Here is a 14,697-nt window from a genome sequence, read left to right as displayed (position 1 = left end):
ATGGAATTCTCCAGGCCAGAATACTGGAGTGGGTAGCCATTCCCTTCTCCAGGGGATCTTCCCAACCCAGGAATTGAACCCAGGGTCTCCTGCATTGCAGGCAGATCCTTTACCAGCTGAGCTACTAGGGAAGCCCATGAAATCTCTAAAAGAAGGAAATGAGCTTTTGAGAACAGCAAAATAACTGAGGAGAGCAGGATCCCAATCTTCAAAAGAAAACTCAACTCCTGCCAACCCATCTGTACCAGGGATTTCCCTGAAACCACCATGTGAGCAGAGCACCACCCTGTCACTTTAGGTGATATTTTCACCATAGAAAATGCTGATGTTCCACATCCCCAGGCAGTAGATACACCAGGAAACCCAGGTACATCCAGAAATGTGATAAGAGGATCGGTGCAACAGCAGATTCTGGATTAGAGCCTCCTGAGGAGAAATCTGTTGTCTCCCTCACAGTGGTTTCTCTGTGGGGCCAGTGCTCATCGCTTTACAAGGCAGAAGGGAAGGAAGTTAGTGTAATCAGGCCAGAGCTTCTAAAATTTACATTCATCATCCACATTGTCCAGAAAAAAATAAAAAGTTAAATCAACATTCACCAGAGGGGAAAATTGGTGAGCAATAATAAACAGAACAGTCAATAGAAACAAATCCAGAAATGATCCAGACCTGGAGTGAACAGTCAAAACTGCTGTGATTCATATGTTTAGAAAGCTAGAAGAAAAGAGGATTACAACTGATTTTTAAAACATCTGGGATAGAATATTTCAAAACAAAATCTTCCAGAAATCAAGTGGAAATTTTAGAACTGCAAGATAAAATATTTGAAATTCATATTACTAAACAGAAACAGACGGATATTGAGAACAGACTTGTGGTTGCCAAGGGCGAAAGGAATGGGGAGTGTTGGATTGGGAGTTTAGGATTAGCAGATGTAAATTATTATATGGGGTTTCCCTGGTGGCTCAGCAGCAAAGAATCCACCTGTAATGGAGAAGAGACATGTTCAGTCCCTGGAGAAGGAAATGGCAACCCATTCCAGTACTCTTGCCTCCAGTACTCTTCCATGGACAGAGGAGCCTGGTGGGCCACAGTCTGTGGGGTCACAAAAGAGTTGGACACACCTTGGTGACTAAAAACAAACAAAAACAAATGGATTACTACAACCTTCAACAATTTTTTAAAAACCTGCAAAAGGGAGAATCTGATTACTCCTCTATTTGAAAAAAATCTCCATTTGGTATTTTGGTAGATTTTAACTGTACCAATCTGATAGATAAAATTTGATATATCCATGCAATGGAATATTATTAGGCACTAAAAAAGAATGGAGTGTTGATACATACAGCAACATGGATGAATCTTGGAAATATGCAAAAACTATGGGAAAGTGGTTGAGTAAGCTTTGCTTGCATCCACACCAGAAAATACTGTGTAGCTGTAAGAAAGAAAGATCTCAACAAACTGACGTGGAGTGATTTCCTTTTCACTAAGCTAAAAAAAGCAAAGGGCAAAATAATAATTATAGTATGCTATCCTTTATCTAAGAAAGAAAAGGGTGTAATAGAATAAACATATACCTGCTCATTTGTGTAAAAGAATGCAGGAAGGATCAACCAGAAACTGAAAAGATTAGTTACCTACAGCTGTAGTTGATGAAGAGATGGAAAGAAGAGGGCAATGAGTCTGGGTAATAGAGATGACAAGAGAGAGACACAGTTTTTAGTATACCCTTTCACACAGCTCTGGCACTTAGAACCATGGTAATATTTTACAAATGCCAAAGTTTAAAGAAAATAAAAGTAATCAGGTGTGTGCCTGTATGAACCAGAAATGGAATATAAAAGTAACAACCTAACTGTACTACAGATAAATAATACAACCAGGCATGGAGGACCTGGGGAAGAGAAGAACTAATGACTTTCCAAAACAGTATTTTGCCTGTAAAGCTAAAGGCAAAAACAAAAAGCCATACACATATAAGGTAATCCTCTTAGTAAATCTTTTCTTACAGGTGTATAGGTTAGTAATTCTGAAACACATATATGTATGTTTACATGTGTATAATAAGTGCATATATTATGACTAATGAGAGCTGTGTTTCTCAGTGTCAGAGAAGCTACAAATAATGAAGAGAAGGGTGACAGCCCATTGTAATGAGCACACCCAACAGCCAGATCTTGATTTCTTAAAACCATATTCCAAAAACAGGAACCAGAGCTCCTTGGAGAAATGGTTTTCTGGTTAATTCCTGGTGCAGGGAAACTAAAAAATAATCCTGGAACATCTTGTGTCAGAAACTAAAAAAGTGCTGAAAACAGGATGCAGATGTCAAAAGGCCACATGAACCAACCAGAAGGACTTGTAGCCAAAGCTGGGAGACTTTCAGAAACATTATTAAAAATGATATTCTATGGATTAAAAGAGTTTCCCTGGTAGCTCAGATGGTAAAGAATCTGCTTGCAATGTTAAGAGACCTGGGTTCAATCCCTGGGTTGGGAAGATCCACTGGGGGAAGAAATGGCAACCCACTCCAGTATAATTGCCTGGGAAATCCCATGGACAGAGGAGCCTGGCGGTCCCAAGTCCATGGGGTCGCCAAGAGTCAAGCAGGACTGGGCAACTAATACACATGGATTAAAACTATAAATTTTAAAAATATCCATGAATCTGTATTGATGCAAATAAATAAATGAATATGTAATACCTAACTAAACAGAAGAGAAGTACCAGTTCTTCTGTTTTTGTTTTCAACTTTTTGGTCCTGAGGGATCTTAGTTCTCCAACAAGGAATTGAACCAGCGGCCCCCTACAATGGAAGTGCAGTCTTAACTAACCAGCCACCAGGAAGTACCACTTCTTTCCCATAGAGAATTATGTTGATGAACATAGATGGAAAAAGGGAAACAGAAAATGACCATGAGACAAACACCGCAGTCATAGTTGTTGCAGTCAAGTCTGGATGCTAAAACTGGTGCAAGTTTGAAGAGAAACAGCTTGCATAGCCTGAAAGCATTTATCCCCGAAATATTAATTACCAAGGGGGAAATAGCATACAGTGGAGGACCGCCATGGAAAGCACAACTAAATAATGTAAGTCAGCATTCTCCGGTAACAAGACACACTGACAACAGAAGTGTGAAACCTGAGAACGGGGTGGATGAAAAGTGACACGTGCCCCAGACAGAAGGCCACCACAGTTTTTACTGATGCACATTTGGGTGATAAAACTATGAAGCAAGGAAGTCCTTTCCATAGACATCCAGATCCACTGCTTGTAGGGGAGGAAGGCAGATGTCAAGCTCTTGGGGTGGCTGGCAGGTCTGGGGGGAGCAAGGGTTTGCGATCCTTCTCTTTGTTTTGTGCCAATTTCTGTAACTGCTGTACTTTACAGCAAAGAAGGTTTAACACACACAGGTGGACACTCGTGTATGTGGTGGTGGTTTAGTCACTAAGTCATGTCCGACTCTTGCGACCCCATGGACTGTAGCCTGCCAGGCTCCTCTGCCCATGGAATTCTCCAGGCAAGAATACTGGAGTAGGTTGGAAATCTGGAAAGAAATACATCAAAATGCTTTACAGCGGGTGGTGGGATTATTGAATTTAATTGTTACTGCACACTTACGTAATGTTCAAAAATGACGGAGGATGGGGCGAAGGGTGGACACAGAAGCATCTAATTTTATGCTAAATTCCAAAGTCACCTCACAGCTGTGCACGCCGATTTCGGGTTTTGTTCCCCTCTTTAACGGTTTTCAGCGGCGGCAATCCTGTTGCACTCACCCAACCCCCGCACCGGCCGGACTTTGGGTTTTGCAGCTGCTTCCCCGCCTGGGCTTGGGTGGGCCGGGAGTCCTGGGAGCTCGCACAGCCAGGTCCTCCGCCCAATTCTCGCTCTTTTTCTGTTTGACCGGAAGTTTACCGGGAAAGCAAAGAGTCTATTCTAAGAAGCGACCTGGATGGGCGGGACTGAGGAGCCTTAGAGGATCAAAAGTCAGGTAGCCTTTGTGACCTCGTGGCGCAATGGTAGCGCGTCTGACTCCAGATCAGAAGGTTGCGTGTTCAAGTCACGTCGAGGTCATAATTCTACATTTTCGCACCGAGCGAACCGGGGACTTTGGACCGCTTAGGATTTGTTCGTGCTTCCGTGCTCCTATTCCTCTGCAATAGTGTCGTTTTCTTATCTGACAGGGGTGACATGGAAGACTCCTGGGGGTGTGAACCGAGCACTGCAGCCCCTTGTCACCCGAAGAGCTATTTTAAAAAGAGATAAACAGTACAGGCTTCCCTGGTGGCTCAGTTGGTAAAGAGTTTCCCTGCAATGTGGAAGACCTGGGCTCAATCCCTGGGTCAGGAAGATCCCTTGGAGAACGAAAGGGCAACCCACTCCAGTATTCTTGCTGGGAGAACCCATCCCATGGACAGAGGAGCCTGGTGGGATACAGTCCAAAGGGTCCAAAAGAGTGGGACTGGACTGAGTGATTAACACATAAACAGCACAACAGAAGACAGGACAAGAGAGTTATGGGGAAACTAAATGTAAATTATTTTTAAACACATGAAAATAACTTCTTTATAGGATTAGAGAAATGCAAATTAAAATTCAACAAGTTATTTTTAACCTGTGAGACTAACCTATGATCAAAAAGCTTTTATTAAATTGCATCGCTCACATACTCAAAGCTATGGAGATAAAGGAACACAGCCCAAGACCAGAGGAAATTAAAATAATTATAAAAGACTACTTTTCAGCCAGTTTAGAAAAGTTTCCTAGCGTATTTTTCAGTATTGCTTCAGTTCCTTTTGCTCTAGACTTTTCCCGGGAGTGTGTTCACCTTTCCATAGGGTGGATGATTCCCACCACCTGAATAGATAATCATGTTGCTCCATCCTCTGCATCAGTAATCTCCTCTCAGATTGTCTCCTGTTTTCATATTCTCTCTGCCCTTTGGGCATCTTCTCAGGCATGTCCACCATCTGGGATTCCATGCTCTGCAATTTCAGAGAGCACTTGATCCTGCTATTGTCATTTCAGTTTCCTAAAGGCATCCCCTATCTTCCTCTCCTCTCTTAAACTCAAAGTCAGTTGCCCCATAAAGCTTTTCAAACCTCATTTTAAAGAGGCTATACCTTGAAGGAAGTCTCATACTATTTTTCTGGGGAAAAAAAAAATCTGAACCTTTCCATCATTTTCATTGTTATATCTTTCTTCTGTCATGAACTAGTCTCTTTTCCTAGTTCTTCAGAATTTAAAAATAAACAAACAACATGCTTTTCTCTCTTACTCATACTCTGAAATTACTCTTGGCCTTCTCTAAAATCTGTTCAGAGGCATCAGATGGGGCTGTGCTATGCGTGGTCTTGCTCTCTGTTCCCTGGGGGTTGGGGATGGGGGCGCAGATAGATCCCTTCTCAAATCCACTGACCAGAGGGCAGGCTGGGGCACAGCGCCCATCCCCATCTCCCAGTGCTCAGGAGGCTATCCCCTAGGGCTTTCTTGCAGTGACCTTTTCTCCTCTTCTCCTTGAGGTTCCCTTGCTACTGTGAACCAGTGGAAGCAATACTTAATCCAAGAGATCTCACATTTCAGCATGAGTTTAAACTTAAATGTCTTAAGTGGGTCTTGCCTCCTTGACTAAGGCAGAAAACAACCCCTTTCTATTCACTTAAATCTCCTAAAAGTAACATTTTAATTTAATACCAAACAAACACTCCGAAATCTCTTAGACTGTTCTTCTTTCAAGAATCTTACATTCAGGGACTTCCCTGGTGGCCCAGTAGCTAAGACTGCACTCCCAGTGCAGGGAACTGGGTTCAATCTCTGGTCAGGGAACTAAATCCCACATGCCATAACTTCCAGGGCAACTAAGGGTTCATGCTGAAACTAAAGATCCTGCATGCAACGAAGACTTGGTGCAGCCAAGTAAATAGATAATTTTTAAAAAAGAATTTTATGTTCAAATCTATTTTGTAGATATTCTAGCCTAAGAATTAGTTCTGAGCAAACTTTATTAAAGTTTTAATGGTGTCTTTCAGGTTTCTCATGTGAATTGATAAAATTTTCTTTTTGTATATTCATAAGTCAAATTGTAAAAGGTTGTAATTGTCAGATAATATTTTATCAATACAATCTCATTTTTGTTATAAAAGTGGATTTTCAGTTATCAGTTTTAACTCTCGGTTCATTTATTACACATGAATAAGCACTTGTTCCCCCAGTTGAGAAAGCAAAGCAGCATACATTATTAGAAAAACTGGGGCAAGGGTATTTTTTGTGGTTAAAGTATCGCTTTTTAGAAAGAAAAAGTAGGGATGAAGAGAAAGAAAAAGAAAAATTGTCTTAAACTTAACTTCAAAGGTTTATTCCACTGGCACCAAGGCATCAAATATTTAAAAAAATTTTAAATTCCTAGATATTATTCTGTTCCATTAATCTACTTACACATTCCTGCTTCACACCAAACTAGCTGTATTGCTTCATTTTGAAAGGAAGATAGCATTTTAAAATGGCATACAGGTTTCCCTGGTGGTCCAGTGGCTAAGACTCATGCTCCCAGTGCAGGGGACCTGGGTTTGATTCCTGGTCAGGGAACTAGGTCCCACCCACAGGCTGTAACTAAGACCCAATGCAACCAAATAAATATTTTTTAAATGAAGATGGCACAGCCTTGCCACAAATGCCTCTCCCACTGAGGATGTTTCCTTATCTCCAGACCTGGGACACGTCAACTGGCCAGAGAGATGCTCTCCTGATAGATGCTGAGCTACCGGTGCTATATGCGTTGTCTCCAAGGAATCAGGATTGGAAGCAAATGGGACTGGCCGTTTGTTTCAGAGGGTGTTCTAAACATGTATAAGGTGAGCTGAGATCATAAAGTGACTGTTCCCTATCATTCCTCAAAAAGGTGTTCAGTTTCTAGTTCTCCTTCTCATGGATGACAGAGCAAAGGTGGGTGAAGAGACTAAGAGACAAATCCACTTAAGAAACACTCCCCCAGACTGTGATTACAACCATCCTATGTAACAGTCAAGTCTCTGAACATGAATTAAAGTTGAAGCCGCTTCCCTCCTGGTCTTGCTGAAGTTTCTCTGAGTGCTTCTGAGTCAGAGCAGGGAAGGGAGGAGAAACAGAGGTGCAGAGAACTCTCCATGTCAGTATCTCTAGCAGCACCCTACTCTCTCCAACTTTGGTGGAATTTTAAGAGACTCCCTCAGGGCTGAGGCTCCGTCTCCTGGATTTCACTTAGCCCTGGAGAATATAGTATTTCAGCTCGTTGCTCTCTACTAGGGAAGCCTTTAGGATGCTCTTTTATGTGATCAGCCCTCCAGGCCACCCCTCAGATGGCACCTAAGAGGACCTTCCCCCAAACTCCCAGCCCCCTATCCCGTACCCCAGGCACACGGAACATGTCTAGATCATGGGAAGAATTCTTGCATCTTCTGCCCCCAAATCTGTGCTTTAAAAAGTGTGCAGAAAAAAAAAATAATAAAATAAAATAAAAAGTGTGAAGATACCTTTTTACTTTTGGCCGCACCATGCAAAAAGTGGCATCTTGGTTCCCTGACCAGCGATCAAACCCACACTCCCTGGAGTGGAAGTGCAGAGTCTAAATCGCTGGACTACCAGGGGAGCAAAAATATACATCAGACCACTGAGTACCCCCACAAACACCAGGGGAGCCATGTCAAGCTGTCCAGGTGCCCTGTTAAAATCACTATCACTAGGTTTGATCTGTGGGACAAGCCACCTCCCCACCATGTTTCCAAAAGTTTAGAAATCCTTTTCAGTCCTTTTCAGGACCACTTTGATGCTCTCACTATAGGTGAGGGGCGTAAGAGTCCCCCAACAGTTTCTCAGCCACTTTGTTTTTCGGGGGGGGGGTCAATTTTGCATGGCGGCCAGCCTCACATCTCACTTTAGGTATCCGATCTCTGCTGTCTTAGATTCTTAACAGAAATACCCATTTTAACACCATGTTGCACTTAGGCAACGGAAGGGGTGGACATGGGCAGCATTCTTATCTGCACGAGAGTGGAGTAGCCCCGGGGTCATGCCTGGCACGCTGCTCTGGGGCGGCTACACCAGGATCTGCCTCTCGTCTGTCCCTGAGACGTCAGTGCGCCAGGCCCGGCTCCCTCCCTTGCCTCCCTCGCCAGACCCACACTCCCGTTGAGGGGTGTGTACACCACCCCTTAGGGCACCTCCAGCCCAGTCGGAGGGCGCTGTCCAGACCTCGGTGCTGAAACACCTTGGTTCTCTCTGCCCTTGAAGGAAGTGGAGCAGCAGCCTCCCCGCCACCCCCACCCAACCCCCAGGACACCCAGATTCGATGATCCACAGCAATGCACTGATGCCTCAGCCCTTCCGACCACAGACCACAACAGGCCTTTGAACCCTCAGCATCTCCTCAGGAGGTCCAATCTTCCCTAAGGAGTCCCACAGAGAGCCAATGGCTTGGCATAAGCTCTCAGTCCACTTCCCCAAACAAGGGGAAGGCTCAAACTCAGACCTAATGTGCGAGTTGGGATTTGGGGGCTGGCCACGAGGAAACTCCTCCCTCTTTCTAGGGACACAACCCTTTCCAACAAATCCTAGAATTCCAAGAAATCCTAAACCCCTCACAGGCACATTCCAGGTGTAAAGACAGCTCTCTGTCTAGTCTGGGTGATTCCCAGCTACGTGTATGTTAGCACCCCTTGTCCCCAAGCTCAGGGAGATGTGTCCCTAATGAAGGTCATCCTGGAAGCTTTGCAAAACCTGGATGGCAGTGATGTTGGGGACCATGAAGAAGGAGCAGCAGCCAGCTCGGCAAAGAAGGGCTAATGGGAAGCAGAATAGGCAGCTAGAAGCTGGCAGCCAGGACCCAGACTCTACCGCACTCACCAGCTCCACAGCCCAGGACCCCCATCTCCTTAACCAGTGTAAAGGATCAGTGTGGGACCAGGTCATGGTTGAGGGAACAGGGTTTGAGAGAGTATCGCAGGGAGCCTATAACAGGCCCTCTGGAGCCTAGGCAAGGGTCCTGTGTTGGCTGCCTCCGAGTTTCACAAGGGGACCTTGCCGAAATCCAACTATTGCTGGTGGAGCCCCAGTTGGAGGCTCAGCCTGGTGTAGATAGCGGCGCTCCGCAGGCCCCAAGGCTGCTGAAACATCTCAAGACATCTGCTGACAGCTAATGTGTGTAACTGGACTCTTGCACCCTTCACCCTACTCTTTCCTGGAGACCAGCTTGGATGGGAAGAGGCACTTCAGGAGTCCTAACTGAGGACAGCTGATGCCGGCCTTACTAGCAAAGGCTGAGAGGTAATTCAAGTCTTCACTTCATTTATGGGGATGATGTTCAGGACACATGGGGGTAATCAGAGTGGCAAGTCCTTTGTGCAAAAACACCTTGATCTTCATCCGTTGCCAGATGGTTATTTGAAATGTATGATTTTGTGACACTTTGATACAGAACACGTTTATAGTACCTTTAACAAAGCTAAAAAAATTTTGTTTTTCCCCCTAGCCTCACCAAAGTGTAATAGACAAATTATTTAGCAAATTTTTAAAGAGCAATTTTAGTTAAATTCTTGGCTAACGTTATCCAGCAATATAATAGCTTTGAACAATCACAATAATTTAAATACAATTAACATACAGCAGTAATTCCGTCAGTATTTTGTTTCATTTTCCTCGGTTTATAAGAGTCTTATCCTTTTGGTTTCGTTGTTAGGGCTCATGTGAGCATGGGCAGAATATATAGAATTGTATTCAGTGTTGTGATTTAGCTGATGAAAGCAATAGGAACTTACAGGTGAAGATAGAGGAGCGGCTCATTCAGACTCCAGGTAACATTCAGTCTGCTCTGCAGAATTCTTCACTCCCAAATGCAGATAATTAAAACGGCCCTTAAAATCTCTGATCACATATTCTTTGATGTGTTGTCTTCTTGTGATCACTACTCTTGCCAAGAAACATCCTGGCAACTGGATAAGATTTTGTCTTATTTTACAAAATGCTCCCTCAAGTTATGAGTACGACATTCAAACGCCTCAATGAGTGGCTATTGTAAAATAAATCCTATTACTGAGAGAAGGTAAAGAATGAAACATAGCGGCATTCTATTAAACGAAAGCTTCTGCAAGATAAGTTGGGAAGCTCACACTAAGCGTTTTCCTCCCCCTTGGACTAGGTGCCCCATCCACGGGCGGAACATGCCTGCGCTCCAGGAGGGTCATGAAGGGCGGGTTCGCGCGCTCTCTTGTGGCCATAGGTGGGCAGCGCAGGGAGGCCGGCTGCCTGCCGAATCCGGGGAATTGAATTTTCCGTTTCATCTAAATTACGAAAACTCGTGGGCAGTTCACAGCAGTTATATTATCTTTCCTTTGCTAAGAGACCATAGCAGTGTCTCCACTTTCCAACATAGCTTGATTAATTTCTGGTTTTCCTCTTTTTCTTGGTCAGTAAAGGTAAAGGCTAACCGCGACCTCCCATCATCCAGCCTTTATCTCATTGGTTGTGTAGACTGAACACCACCCTTGTTGTGCTTGTGAAGACACTGTGTTCAAGTAATTGTCCCCATCGCCCTCTGAACATAAAGCGCTCCCCTCACCTGCTCACCCGCCTTCCACGTTGGCCTTTCTGCTCTTTCTGAAAGCCTGATCTCTGAGATTTGGTGAGCTGGGTTCTGTAAGGAACCCCCTTCATCAGCCCGAACAGAGCTTCTCAGTGACACTGGTGCCCCCTCCCACCAGCCCTTTCTGTATCTCCACGGAGGGGTTTGCCCCATCTTCCAAAGAAATGGAGCGGGGATGTTTTCCGCCCCTACGTTCTCTGCCTGTTCTGGACTGTCCACTTCTTTGAGCCTTTTAACGGTCTTTTCCACCATTTGCCAAGTGATTCTGGCCTCTCTCAGCGTGGAGCCATCATTTCTCCAAGCTTTTCTCACCACCAGTGTGTTAGCGCCACCTCCTGACACCCTCGGCAGAGTGTGTAAACCCTTATCACAGGCGTGTGCTCCTTTCCAACGAACTCTCCACACCCAGCTGTATGTTCTACGCTCCATGGTCCAGCATCCTCAGGATCCAGACCGTACTCTCCTGATTCCAGCAGATGCAGGTTGACCAGGGCCCACACCACTGAATAGTCATCTTCATCTCTTACTATGTCCAGCGTTTCTCTTGTGGGCTGTCATGGTGACTTGACCCTAGTTATGGGTCTAGGGATCAGGAGAGGAGGAAAGTAGATTGTGAGGGGACACAGGTTTTATCACAAAATAGAAGCTTCCTCTGCATCATCTTCAAACAAGACCGAGAGGAGTGGGTCACGTTTGCAGGCCCCCAAAATCCAGAGGGATTGGTGTTTACAGATATTTGTCCACATCAACCCAAATGTCCCCATCCCAAGTCTCCGGGTTTCCTCCTTTGTGAACAAGATCCTGACCTTGGCATAGAAAACTACTTGGGATTAAGAATCCAACTTAGCCGAAGTTATGCTACTCTTACATTTTTGCCTCAGGCTTCAAGCCCTCTGCTTTTCACACTTCACCTTAAATTGGTGATTAATCACCCTCAGCCTTTTCTTATCAATGGCTCCTAGTAATAACCACTCAATTCCAGTCCTAAAATTGCCCCCTCCCCTATCCTCATGAAAGGTTGTTGCTGAACCACGAAAGAAGCTGGGATTCTTGGCCTCCAGAGGAGGAAAATTCAATCCAGGCCCAGAAATAAGGCTTGATCACTCAGAGCTTTTGTGTAATAAAGTTTTATTAAAGTATAAAAGAGATAGAGAAAGCTTCTGACATAGACATTAGAAGGGGACAGAAAGAGTGCCCCCCTGCTAGTCTTTAGCTGGATGGCCCTTTAGAGAGATTGCAAGTTGAGGCAAGGGGAGAAGGTCTTTGAACCCCCACAGTGAGCACCACTAGATGTGGCTGCCCCAGGGAGGACGTGTGACCTGAGAAAGGACACTTGCTTCAGCCAGGACAATTCCCAGGGAAATATTTTATTGTGAACCATTAGCAGCCAAACACACAGGCGGCTGGGGAGGAGGGTGCTACAGCCAATCACAGTGTGCTCTACAGGGTGTACTAAAGTTTCTAGCTTCAGTTTTGATTTCTGTTTTGCTCTCTGCAGTTATATGAGTTATTGCTTGGTATCTTTTGAGGCATTATTGTCAGACACATGTATTTAAGATGATATGTCTTCTCTGTCAAGTTTTATAAGTGTTATGAAGTTGATATCATGCTTATCTTTTCCCCTAATGATTTTTAAAATATTTTACTTGCTTATTTGGTTGTGTCAGGTCTTGGTTGCAGCATGTGGGATCCTCGTTGCATCATGTAGGACATTTCCTTGCTGTGCAGACTCTCTAGTTGTGGCTTGGGGGCTCAGTAGTTATGGTGTTCTGCTTAGTTGCTCCAAGGCATGTGGGATCTTAGTTCCCCAGCCAGGGTTTGAACATGTGTCCCCCGTATTGCAAGGCAGATTCTTAACCTCTGGACAATCAGGGAAGTCCCTCCCCTAATCATTTTTTAAGATTCTATTTTATTAGAAATTAGGCTTATTACTTGCATCAGTTAGGGTTCCACCAGAAAAGCAGAACCAGTAGGGCATACATACTAAAAGATTCTCTTTTTTTGCAAGAAATTGGCTTACTTGATTGTGGAGACTGACTAGGCAAGTTCAAAACCTGGAGGGCAATCTTTTGGGAAGAGCAGGCTGGAAGCTTTGTCCAGAGTTTTTTCTTCATCAGTTCAGTTCAGTTCAGTCGCTCAGTTGTGTCTGACTCTTTGCGACCCCATAAATCGCAGCACGCCAGGCCTCCCTCTCCATCACCAACTCCCAGAGTTCACTCAGACTCACGTCCATCGAGTCAGTGATGCCATCCAGCCATCTCATCCTCTGTCGTCCCCTTTTCCTCCTGCCCCCAATCCCTCCCAGCATCAGACTCTTTTCCAATGAGTCAACTCTTCTCATGAGGTGGCCAAAGTACTGGAGTTTCAGCTTTAGCATCATTCCTTCCAAAGAAATCCCAGGGCTGATCTCCTTCAGAATGGACTGGTTGGATCTCCTTGAAGTCCAAGGGACTCTCAAGAGTCTTCTCCAACACCACAGTTCAAAAGCATCAATTCTTCGGCACTCAGCCTTCTTCACAGTCCAACTCTCACATCCATACATGACCACTGGAAAAACCATAGCCTTGACTAGACGAACCTTTGTTGGCAAAGTAATGTCTCTGCTTTTGAATATGCTATCTAGGTTGGTCATAACTTTCCTTCCAAGAAGTAAGCGTCTTTTAATTTCATGGCTGCAGTCACCATCTGCAGTGATTTTGGAGCCCAAAAAAATAAAGTCAGCTACTGTTTCCACTGTTTCCCCATCTATTTCCCATGAAGTGATGGGACCAGATGCCATGATCTTTGTTTTCTGAATGTTAGGAAGCCTCAATTTTGCTTTTAAGGCCTTGATTTATTCAGACCCAACCTATTTAATAAGATAATTTCCTTTACTTAATTCATCTCAGTTTATGGACTTTAACCACACTTACAAGTAGCTTTACAACACCATCTAGGTTAGAGTTTGATTCAATAGTGGGAGCCTGTAGCCTTGCCAAGTTGACACATCAAAGATCACACACTACCCAAATTTTGTGGTTCAGATTTGCTTGGTGAGGTAATAGTAAGACTCTAACACTCCACCCATCATGAGATGGAGTCGACATCTGCCTCAACTTGATTCCACACAACTTGTGATGCCTTTGGCCAGGAATATGATGGAAGTCATGCTTTGTGACTTCCGCAGCTATATTCTAATCAGCCACGGGCTTCTCTCTTGTTCACTAGGACGCATATTCTTGAAGCTCAGAGCCACCATCTCAGCTGCCAGCTGAGTCCTTCATGTCAAAAAGGCCACATGTTCAAACTGAGCTTATCCTTAAGCCATCTCAGCCCAACCAGGAGACACGTGAGTACCGATACAGCTTGAAAGAGGACCCTCCCTGCCATCAAATCATGTTCTCAACTGAGGCTCCAGAAACAAACGGATCAGAGAAAAGCCACAGGCACTGTTCACCTTCCAAATTCTTGACCCGAAGAATCCATAAACATAATAAAATGCTTCTTCTTTAACACCGTTAAGTTTGGGGGTGATTTGCCAACACAGCCGTAGATAATGAGAACACTTGTATGTTTTTCATTCTTTTATTTTCAGGCATTTTTTTTGTATGTTGTGAGTATTTATAAACGTGATGCAGGATGCTGTTCTTGTTTCCAATCTGAAAGTCTCAGAATCAGATTCCTGAGGAGGGACTCAGAGTCTTTAACAGTGAATAGTAAAGAACCAGCACTTTGGGTCTTTCTGCCTTAAGACCCACATCTTCCCTGCCCATCCTTCCTCTAGAGTTCAAGCACCAACTTTCTCAAGTTGAATCGCGCAGGGTTACAACCGCCCCCCCTCCCCACCCCCCTCATCCGCACCCCTTTTTCCAGATACTGTTGCTCCCCGACCTCTCTCTCAGTCATCTACCAGACCTGCCTCTGCCCAAGGGAACTTTAAGGCCCGCTCAGAACCTCTCCGGCTACCGAGCAATTCACAGGGGGTGGGTGGAGGAGGTTGCCACGGAAACGGGTTCGCTATCCGCGGCTGCGGCAGGGGGGCCGGCGCGGCTTCCGATTGGCTCCGCGGGCGCGCAGCGTCCTCCCTGCGCACATGCGCAGA

At 44.8% G+C, this 14,697-nt stretch overlaps 1 non-coding gene across 1 annotated transcript; it reads left to right on the top strand.

The window, feature by feature from the left end:
- The first annotated feature begins 4,006 nt into the window (after nucleotides 1–4,006).
- On the top strand, nucleotides 4,007–4,078 carry TRNAW-CCA. The gene has a single exon. It is a non-coding gene; the product is annotated as a tRNA-Trp (tRNA).
- Nucleotides 4,079–14,697: the final 10,619 nt, after the last annotated feature.

This window comes from Bubalus bubalis, chromosome 3 (genome assembly GCF_019923935.1).
Source record: "Bubalus bubalis isolate 160015118507 breed Murrah chromosome 3, NDDB_SH_1, whole genome shotgun sequence".
In the NCBI taxonomy this organism is placed as follows: domain Eukaryota; kingdom Metazoa; phylum Chordata; class Mammalia; order Artiodactyla; family Bovidae; genus Bubalus; species Bubalus bubalis.
The sequence above is the reverse complement of the archived record's forward strand: the minus strand, read 5'-3'. Positions and strand labels throughout refer to the sequence as shown.